The sequence below is a fragment of the Diadema antillarum genome, unplaced genomic scaffold (genome assembly GCF_040938485.1).
Source record: "Diadema antillarum isolate AM-2024a unplaced genomic scaffold, OU_Dant_1.0 seq00000169_RagTag, whole genome shotgun sequence".
Taxonomy (NCBI): domain Eukaryota; kingdom Metazoa; phylum Echinodermata; class Echinoidea; order Diadematoida; family Diadematidae; genus Diadema; species Diadema antillarum.
In genome coordinates this window covers 626,078-638,177 of record NW_027271238.1, presented here as the reverse complement: position 1 = coordinate 638,177, position 12,100 = coordinate 626,078, and positions in this window count along the sequence as shown.

Below are 12,100 nucleotides of genomic sequence, written 5' to 3'. Positions count from 1 at the left end.
GCGTAGGCCTACTGTTAGTGTAGGCCTACTGTTAGTGTAGGCCTACTGCCATTACGTCTGATTTAGCAATCGGTGTTGGATCAGAACGAGGCACCTCTTTAGATCAAGAAGGTTGTCCGTATAGTTCGGATGCGTTTTGTGGGAGATGATTTTTTTTTTATATCTCTTTCACTTACGCGTTGACTAATACGGTCCACGCTTCGACTTTTTAGTATTGAGCGTTTCCCGCGCTATACCCTGCACTTTCAACGCAGAAGATAAACCGTATACTTTCCCTGTGTTGTCTATGTTTAGCTGTGTGAGTTTTGTTTTTAATTGTACAAAGTGAATTACAAGTGCAAGGATTTATGACGAATGATAGTCATGGTAAGAATTGGGTAACGACAGCAATAGCAGCAATGCAGGTTACAATAGAAAGTTGTATACTGCAGTACCCAATAAATCTATTTATGTCAAGATTTGAACAATCACTGGCTAGACAAGGTTGACTTGTTTTTTACGCATGCAATCCATGTTTAGCTATAGGATCGTCATTCCGCATCTTATATTATTGCCCCCATATTGTTCGCTGTTGAATTATGTTTGTTGTTGTTGTTGCTGTGAGAAGTTAAAACTTTCCAGATTGTGCGCGTAGCTGTCTTATTAAGAGATAGAATAATAGGAATACAAACAACACTTTACTGTGTAATATGTCTTAACAATTCAATGGTTTGTATATCTCTGTATGTAACATTGCACCTTCTATCTCTTGTTGATAATATCGTACATTACGAAACATCTATTTATGAGTGTAATATGGACTAACTTTTCCGTCTGCTCAGGACAGAAAGTATAAATTGTGTACCACAGTTTGTTCGAGTATATACAGTTTGGAAAGTTAGAATTTATAACATCGAGGAATAACTTTATATAAAATCATGAGGATATATTATAATACGTTGCATGTATTTTTATACGCCATTAATGGGGACATATCTATGGTATTTGATACGATTGATATTCATCATGGCAAAATGTAAACCGTTCTTTTTGTGTTTGTTCTTTTTGTAAATAATATGAAATACTTTTGATACCATTTTGTCAATAAAATATTTTTGGATGAACTAACAAATCTTGAATATTGAGTGATGGAGTGTTTATATATTCTAACGCTCGTTTATATATTCTAACACTCTTTTGACACATGCAGACGCACAGACACACACGCACATACAATTTATATATCAGGGCTCGACATTTGCATGCCGGGCCACCAAATTTTCAAAAAGGTATCTTTTGTTGGCCTAATCGGGCACTTAAGGTTAAAAAATGGATTGTTATGTTTCCGTTTATTTCGGTCCACTACATTTCTTTCCGAGTCAACAAAATTTCATATCTAAAGATTTTCGTGGCCCAAACGGGTCACCACAGAGAAAAGTTTATATATATATATATATATATATATATATATATACATATGTATATATAATATATATAATATATGCATACATAAAGAGAAGAGAGGAGGGAGTGAGAGAGGGAGATCAAGAACACCTCACTTGTGCTGGTAACACATTTTTGTGTGTCTCTCAACTATTATGACACATTCCAACAAATATAAATATACATGTGTGTGTGTATATATATAATACATATATATAAATCCTACGTTCGAAGGCGTCAAGTTTATTATAGATAGTACACTATGTAACAAGTGTATTTAAAACAGTTTTTATTGAGTCACTTTTGTAGCTGACTTTTTAAACCGATTCTTTTAGCTTTCCGCTACAATTCCAAAAAAAACAACAACAACAAATAAATAAACAAACAAACCAATAGAAATGGCCTCCTTCGACACTGCCCAACACCCTGTCATAATCGATATATAATGCCTAAAGATGGAGCTTTGTTGCACAGGCCTAGCTCAAAGAAAGACGTAAAGGTCCAAGATTATGAATTAGTACACTTCGCGTCACAATTATTTCTCCCGTCAGTGACCCAGGCAGTAAGTGACATTACTCAAGAAATCTTACTACTTTTTGATCTCTACATCAATTTTTACAAGTTACACCAACACACATGCTTAACGTATTTTCCTTTATTATCATATACGTATAGAAGACAGTGTCGAAGTGTATCGCCAAAGTACTAAACCAACAGACACACACAAAAAAAAACTTGTAATAATGCATTAACAAAGCTTTTATTACTCATAATGATGGTCCTAAGGTACAACAGTACACAAAACGCCAAGAGATTTCCTTTCTGTAGCAATCATGTGCTTGTGTTAAGTCGGAAGCCAATGAATAACAATATTGACTGAATATTGTACCGTCATAGTCTCTGAAAGCAAACATTTCCTCTAGTGACTGTATATAGCGTCTTTAATTCACAGTACGTCACTTGTACTTTTTTGTATGGAGGCGGTTCACTGTGACAGTCATACCGGTTGAAACCTGTCCTCACCGATTTGTGGCCGGGCTGAAAAAAATAGTAGAAACTCGAAAAGCTAAACATTGTGCCAGGTAAATGTAAACGTGCGTCGAGACAATCAACCGACGAGTACTTGATACACAATTATGCGCGCGCGCGCGCGTGTGTGTGTGTGTGTGTGTGTGTGTGTGTGTGTGTGAGTGTGTGTATGTGTGTGTGTGTGGCTGCATTCTGCCATACTTATACTCAGCTTCTAAAAATGTAGTTGAACGACTTTTAATCAAAGGAGCCATGAACAGAAAGGAAATATTAGTCTTTTCCTAAAAATGGATCAGAACATTATTCTCGGCCGTCGAGTGGTCTTTTTTTATTACTGAAATCGAATATATATTCATTCCTCGTTTCTGGCCTTGTTAGTCAATATATAGGGAGTAGAAAAAAAAATAATGATAACTTGATTTCTGCGTAAACAATGAGTTCGTATAGGCCCTCTGGATGCGTATGTGTGTGTGTGTGTGTGTGTGTGTGTGTGAGTGTGTGTATGCGCGCGTACTAATTGATGTGTGTTTGAGTCTTTGTGTTTATAAATTACGACCTTAACGTACGATAGCCAATAATTCGCATCAAAATAATTTCTTTTTTTTTCTATTTTGATCATTGTTCCCTACGAAATTGTGTTAGTATGAATTATTAATTAATACATAAAGCCTGACATTCACAATATGCGATGGCATGTTTGTCAAAGGGTGAATGATCTATCTCAGATAAAGGTATATGTACAGTATCTAAGAGTGACGCACAGTTAAACAGGAATATAATTGTAACATTTTATTTGCCGCCGGCCACGCAGTGGGTGTTACTCGTAGATCAAATTCAAGGCGATCGATTCCAGTGCCCATGGCTACTCTCAGCGAGTCATTTAGATAACGCCCTCTACTGGGCAGTGCTCACTTTATCAACGGGGCATTTATCCTCTTTATGAAACGACACAGTGTTATCTCTACACACCTCATGCATTTGAAATCCCTGTTCTGTTGTAAAATTGTCTTCGTGATGAAGGTTCACATCATGGTGATTTCTAATGAAGCCATGTTTTAATTTCTCTTTTTTTTCATTATTATCCAGCCAACACCTTCTTGCTTCAGAGATGCTGCTAGCTATGTTATGTTGATGCATGTAAAAGTCAATATACTTGTATACATGTAAATATATATACTAATATTAATATATATATATATATATATATATATATATATACACACACACAAGCACACATTTGTGTGACTATGTGTAAATCTTTCAGACACAGATATTTCAATTTCTAAGATGAGGTGTCCTTTGTTGCTTTCAAATTTTCTGCCTCGTATGGTCTTTGGACGCTCATGTATGCAAATAGTTAAATTGCACAAATATGTTTGGATTCCTTTCTGAAATGTGATCAATGATGTCGACCGATTATCAATTATTAACCTAACCAGGGCCCCATTGTAAAACTATGGCAACTTTACAATTAATGGTAACTCTGTAAATCAGTGGTAACCGTCAGTGATTTCTCGGATTTGATTGGCTATGAAATAGAGTTGCTATGGTAGTTGTCATAATTGATTGTATAGTTACAACTGTACCATTAATTGAAAAGTTGCCATGGTTTTATGCAACTGGGCTAAGGTCGTGAGATCGTAAGCATAAAAGGGTAGCAGGTGGTTGGACGGGCACTGTACTCCACACCTAATGGTGAAAACGATAAAAAAATGCAGGGCTACATAGATTATGGTTTGTTGAAACAGTGATCAGCGACAACTGGGAGTAGAGAAAGAAAGCAAAAACATGCACAGACAATGACACAACATGGCTGAATTCAGCATGTAGCATTTAATGCACATACATTGGATTCTCTACATAAGTGTAAGTCGTATTTATGTACTCTGTACAGGATAACAGTGTAATACTGTGAAAGATGTAGATAAGCTATGACACTTTTATGCTGTGATCCATACACATGATAAGAGGATTAAATGCAGAGAGACACATATTTCAAAGAGTTGTAATATCAAATCTCATAGGTTTGTGAAATTAGGAGAAAACTATCACAAAATATTTGACAGTTGTGATTGAAGTACTTGTTTGAGAGGGATTACTCATAGTGTTTTTGTGCAATTTTCGTGCAGGGTTACGATATCTTATTGGCTAAAAAATGTTGTCTCATTGAACAGTGATCTTATTGTATGTAACCCTCAATTCTAGTCCATGGATGTTTCCTACTGATGAAACTTTGGGGCAATTTGGGTTACTGTTTAGGGATTCATTTCTCTCCTACATAGATAGAATCTCATCACATGCATCTTCAGACCCCTGACCTGTGGTCTTCTTTGCTGTAGGTGCACATAGGAAGAGACCATATTTCTTTACTTATAGGTGAGAATGCAAACCACGTTCACAACCATGAGATAAACATGCGCACTTGCATTAATTTTTAGTTAGTCAGTTGTTTGCATACACAAAGTTGCAGGCATTTCAGAAGAATTTATAACCAGAAAACCTCACCCAATGTACAAGTCTGATGTGTTTGTCTCAGGCACAACATGGAGATAGAGAGAGAAATTAGGAATCAATTTAGTGGATACAATTATTCAATTTGTCAATTTATAACAAATAATCCAATCCGGTTTTACGAATTATGGCAAAACATGGATTAAATGAGCACGTTTCTAAAACAATCTATATACTTCTTGTACACACTTTTGATTTTTTTTTAATTTCTACATATATACATAATATTCTACAATATCCAGTATTTTGAATACACAGACAAATTGAACAAATAATCATAATATCAATATGTTACAGTAAACTGAAATACACAAATCAATATTCTTTGTTTTAAAAGAATGCAATATTTCTGTAGCGACCCAGCCACAAGTGTATTTTTTGGGTAAGGCAGGGCTCGACATCATTTTTTTCTCTCTCTCTGGTGGCCAAAATTCTTTAAATCTGAGATTTTGGTGGACTGAAATAAATGGAAACATAATGATCCATTTTATATCTTAAGTGCTCAATCGTATCACCAAAAGATTTGGTGGCCCCACATCAATTTTAATGGCCCTGGGCCACCAGGGCACCAGTCCACCACTAACTTGAAGCTCTGAAGAACTGCGAGCCAAAGTGAAATGTACTGACTGATGGATCCAATCTGCTAGATGTATGCAGCTGGGCAAACTGACAACAGCCACTATGTACTGAAAGACATAGCACTACTTGTTACTTGCTCACAGCAGAAGAGTCCATGTGCCTCTAACATTCATCTCCAATATGTGACTTTCAGACACGAACCAAAGTCGTTGTAGGTAGAAGCCAAGACTGCATGTATTTCTGCCAGAAGGACTCTGAACTCCTTTCATCCAGCACTGCTCAATAACATCCACCAGTTCCCAAGTACACGGCTTATTACAGAAGGTACTACGTGTAGTAGTCTCTATTTGCTGAGAACAATGTGAAATAGCAAAGAGCAGTGCTAGTACTAATAGCATTAAGCGCACATGCACCATTTCAAATCATCATTTCATTCACTGCCAGAGCATGACATAATGCTAGATCAGGGTACCGTTTCATGAAAGTTGTCAGCACTGACAAGTTGTCAGTCTCCGACTATTACCATGGTAACAGTCAGTGACCAGAGCATCTCAGCCAATCAAAACCATGGATTTTGCTGAAATTGTCAGAGACTGACAACTTGTCAGCGCTGACTAAATTGATGAAACACCCACGTGAAGAACTGTTCAGAAGATCAGAAGACAGTGTGATCTCAAATCTCACTAGTATTACTCTCAGCTCATCACTAAATGCAATCTAGGAATGGCTGACCAAAGAAGACTATTACCTCTAACCCTACGAGTACCATGTGAATGAATCAATTGCATTTCTGTGCCACACTAACACGGCATTTAAACTCTGACTGTTAAGAGGGTTCAGAAGGTTTGATCTAACTGGTGTCGGCCACAGCACTCATACTCAAATCATGTTCATTATCTTTCTTGTGTTTTTGTATTAGAATCTCTAATAATATAATACAGGATACTTATAATCTCTCTCTCTCAAATGGCAGCACAAAATATATGTGTGAATTCTAAAGCTCAAGAAATGCCAAGAACATGAGATGCATTGATCTGAAATTCAAAAATACCAAGACAACAGGCGTCTAAATATGCATCATATAATCAATTCTAGATTAATTGAAATCATCATTGTAATTATAATTTGAAATACACAATACAAAAATCTGTCCGATACATTTATAAAATAAATTTTTTTAAATGAATTTTTTGCATAGCATTTAGTGGAAATTGAATAGTTTTTGTCTCACCGTATTTCTTCTAACGAAGTGTGAAAACCTGGCAGTATAATTACTTTGAAGAAGAAGTACCTTCTTACTGAAAAACTAGGGTATTATATAATCATCAATATTATGCTTGCGTGTTTTCATCCACTATCAATATATGACAAAATATAGTCTTTAATTGACAAAAGCTTGATTATGCAAGAGCAAACAATATTTTTGTGCTTAATGTGAGTATATTTGTACAAGATATTCTTGTATGACTCTGGGGTAAAATATGAGAATATGAGACTTATGACATCTTCCTGTAAAAAGCAACCAAGGATTATCATGTAAACAATCTTTCAGTCATGATACCAAATTGACCCCATCAACCCTTAATGTGCCACCTTCATCTTTACGCTAGAGTCTTACCTGCTTGCTTATCTCCTCCTCCCCCCCCCCATTCCCTTTTTGTCATACAGTCATAATCTAAGCTTGATAATCTTGACAGATTATATTGTAAATATGACTGATTCTGACATGCACTGTATACATAATCTCCCCTCCTCTCCCATCCTCATGCACCTCAATTTCACCTGCTTGCCACTGAGTTATCTTAACAAGTCTGGCGCTGGAGGTTAACCACCTTGGCACTGACATTAAAGCTAAAAGGTTACAGCCAGGGGTCAGGGGCCAACTGACTATATTAGACATGATGATTATATGAACACATCTTCTCAAATGTGTCTTGGCAATTTGATCAATATCATCAGCCTATAATGTCAAGTCTGCTGTACTTGTACTGAAAGTAAATTTACCTTTATTTTTATAAACGTGTAGCATGAAAAAGTGTATTCAAATCTTTTCAACACAGCTCAGGAGACTGTGATTACAGGTGAACAAATCTTGTTCTCTCTTTGATTTCATCATGACATGCCACAACAAAATCAGTAAAATTTCTCTTTCACCGTACACTCTTTTGCAGAGATGTGGCAGTACTGAAAGTAATAGAGATGTGATTACACCCACTTATGTGACTGGCTAAATATGTGATCCAAGAAACAAGATTCTAATGGTGCATGTCTACTACAAGTAGCATTACTCTGTGCATAATAGTATGCAAGGTCATGTGTGTTCGTAATAGACCAGTTTGTAGTTCCACTTCACGCATGAACAGAAAAAGGTCATTCGTACAATCGGGCATGTTGGTTTCTAACTTCAATGAGATAAGCATCCATGATGTAATGATTATCTGTGAGATTGCTATAAATGGTGCTTGCTTCCACATCCATCTGACAGCAAGCCTGGTATTTGGCAATATCAATAGAAAAATGTTTGTTTATACATTCAATACAAAGCAATGAAATGGATGCCTGCCGAAGTGTCAACTGACAGACCATTCTGGTCACCTGGTCTAAACACAAGCTCATTCTTAATTCTTTGTTTGAACATGAATTCCACAAATTGTTACATCAGGCAAACTGATGCATTTTGCCACTTTGAAACGAGTGGAATGCCTAACCAACTGAGAGGGAAAAAAAGGACACTTGTGCCAATGTGTACATGAGTTAATTACAAACTGGCTAATTAAGAAGGGAGAGGATATACAGCAGCCAGAGCCCCACTATGGTTTCCCGGCAAATCACCAGATGAAAACACGGCAATGCTACGTCTTCATCTCACGATCATGTGAAAGACGACAACAAAAAACACGCCTACAAGTAAAGCCTAGACAAGACAAGATGACACAAGAAATAAAACACCAGATAGGCCTACAGTGTGACAGTCCTTTACAACAGTCAATTAGACAAAAATCTGAAAAGATTGTTTTATACTACAATAATTACTCCCACAAACGCATATATATGTTGACAGTCTTTTGGATTTCACAGTTTACATCACACTCTTGTGAGTTTGTGCATGTTTTGGCGAGCACATAATGATCCAGAATTGTACAGGAACTTTGCTCAGTGCTGTGACAGTGCAAAATCCATACAGATTCCACACAAGTATCGTTTATCAGTGTATTTACTACAAAGAGTCACAAAATTGCTGATTATCGTACCTATAGTTGGTTTGGCATTTTGAATATTTTTCCATACTAGCTACCTATCAAATTGCAGCCTCCTGTTTATGTTAACATAAATGAGTTGCCACTTGGCATACCAGCCCATACGAAAAAAAAAGACAACAACTAAATGACATGCTTAATACAAATGCTAGCTCACTGTTGCCCTTTGACATAAATGTGTCATTAAGAAATAAGTACAAATTTGACACTGAAAGAAGAGATTATCAGAATTTAGCATCACTACAGTTTCATTTGTTATAAGTAATCTTTAACATAGAACACATGAAGAGCTGAAAAAGTATTAAAACAAACAAACAAACAAACCATGTAACTCTGGGTAAGAGAGCATTTTACACTTTTAGAAGCCTCATAAATGTATGTACAAAACATTGTAATTCCACGTGCTGTACAGGAATTGTATGTACTAGCTACCATCCTTGCTACAATAGGGACCTATTCCATAAAGAGATTTACAAAACTGTAAGCTGCAATAATTGCAAACGCTATGGCAGCAGTCAGAAAGCAACCAATCAGATGTGAGTACTACACCTGTTGCCATGGTGACTGCAATCATTGCAACTCATAACTTCCTTTAAGAAATGGTTATGTAGTCTCTCTTGGTGAACACATCAAAATAAAAACACAGTGTGTTGACATATTGACACAACTCGCATCAAATTTAACATATAATAACAATGACAGTTGCTGTACAAATATACAAACTATTTTATAGTCGGTTAATCTTGACTCTCAATAATATTTACTGAATTAGAATGGCAAAATAAAAAAGGCAATAATCTATAAATAATCATATTTGTAGAAATGGCTATGGAGTAGCAACAAAGTTGCATGATAATGTGAGCTGTATGGAGTATACAATTTCAAAATCAAATTATCTTCTTTTTTCTTGCAAAATCATACAAAATTGATAAAAATGAGAATGACTGTTGCGGGCATTGTACAAGCCATTTGCATCTAAAACAAATAATATTCATATCTCTCTATATATACATTCCAGAATGACATCTTTTCAGACTACCATATTCATAAACTGCACAGTATCTTACACATATGATTTACAAAAGTTGTACTCTAGTCGCCATCGCTTAATCTGGACTTTCTGGGAGCAAGGCTGGTTAAGAAACTGTCCACATGTTTAAAGAGATTTAAAATGTACACTGTCATGAGAAAGGCTAGAGTTAGGCTGGACTGGGTTAGGCAGTGCGTGCTAGTGGACCATGTATTCCACTGTCCAGCCAAGCATCCTATGCTACTGTTGAAACTGCAATCATACAGTACGTGCAGTTTCTATGCCCAGTAAAACACTTTTTAATGCCCATGGCTAACATTTTTCGAACATTAACCGTTTTTCTTTTTCTTTTATCACTGATGAGAGCTTGCAACAAAGTTTATACTTTGTGAGAATATTTGACAAAAACTGTTTTCTGTGTAAAAAAAAGTAGAAGAAGAAAGTTTTATTCCCATTTGAATAGTAAAATAAAATGCCCCCTGAAATGAGAGTAGGGTGTTTGGGGTCATGCAAGCTCAGATGAAAAGGTGTCAACTGTACTTGTAATACTGATGCTATGATATTTTCTTGAGCAGAAGAGTAAATTGAGTTGGTATTCTTTTATATAATGCCAAGGAGTATCCACACTGAAAACTGAGAACCAGAAGTGAGTGCAATATTGTGGATAAAAAGACGGTGATCATTTATCCTGGGCTTGACACTATTTTTTTCCCCCTCTGATGGCCCATTTTGGACACTACAATCTTTAAATCTGACATTTTGGTGGCCCCGGAAAGAAGTAAAGTTGCCCGAAATTTACAGAATCACAGCAATCCATTTTGAATGTTAAGTGTCTGATCGGGTCATCAAAAGATAACCTTTTGGGAAATTTGGTGGCCAGACATCCAATTTTCAGTGGTCCCAGGTCACCGGTAATGTAAAGCCTTGATTTATCAATTCCTTTCTGCTTCTATGCAGATGACAAACATTACTGATAATGTGGAAGTGCACTGCACTTGCTAAACATGTGTTTGGAGTTGTGCTATTCACAGATAGGGACAGTGATTTTCCGCGATCGCGGAAAACGGACGGAAAACGCGGAAACGGCCTTTTGAAACGGAAAAAATATTCCACACGGAAAATCACGGAAAATCACTTTTTAACAAAATAAAACACATAAAAGTAAAAATAAATCCAACAGAAGCTGTAAATTAATCATTATTACATGTCCACGATATTCACAGACTGCGGAAACTGAGTTTCTAAGCCAAGTTGTGTTAGTTGCAAGTTCTAGCGATGTCTAACGGCGTTAGATCTAGCGATTTGTCACGATTTCAATAACTGTTGAACACTTACTCAGTTTGATCCAACACCAACAATCATAACCATAGAAGAAAGTCCATTTATATTCCAAAACACAACGAGTGTCTCGCCGAATAATGTGTGATGATAAAGCCAGTATTTTGGCAGTAAAAGTAGCGGCAACAGAAGAAACTGTCTAACTGTCTAACTGTTTTCTGCTTGCGGTAAGCTGTCAGCAGGTGAGTGGAGTGGTGACTTGCTATGCCTGCCTAGACTGCTATGTCGTGTGTAGAGCACAGCGCACAATGCATGATTCAGGAGAGAAGAGTGATCGAACTCCAAGTTCACGCAGAAAAAAGAAAAATCCCACGATGCCAAGGTGCCATGCCAGACTGGCATGGGTGGGGTGGAGAGAGAGAGACCAATCAACAGAAGAAACCGCGCGTACTGGCGCATTCTTGGAGGTCATGAACTGTCTGGGGTGTTGGAGATGAACAGGGAAAGGGGCTGTTCCCAGGCCCTCTCTCTCCAGTCAAGAAATTGACACGCGCGCGCAAATTCTTCTGCCAACCAGCCAGCTGTCGGAATGTGCTTTGAAGTTTATGGCAGCCTGGCCTGGCTGGCATGAATGGGTGTTGAGTTTCAATCAATATCTACTGTTGTTTTATTTTTGTATTTGAACATGTCGTTGCACCTGACAGAAACACGGAAATCGGGAAGGTGTAGGGGAGAGGTTTTTGTTGTGTTGCAATGTGTGTGTGTTTTCCTCGTTTTTTTTTTGTTTTTTTTGGGGGGGGGGGTGGAGGGGGGGGGGGGGGGACCGAGGCCAGAATGGGGAGAGATCAGAGTGAGATGAGTGCTAGTTTCTTGTCTGGATTATTGACTGAAGAAAGATAAATTGATTGTTCCTTTAGTGCTGAAATTTTTCATCTGTTTAGACCTTCTGAAGGAATATAAAGACTTGACTAGACAGTAGTACACTGTAAGTCAC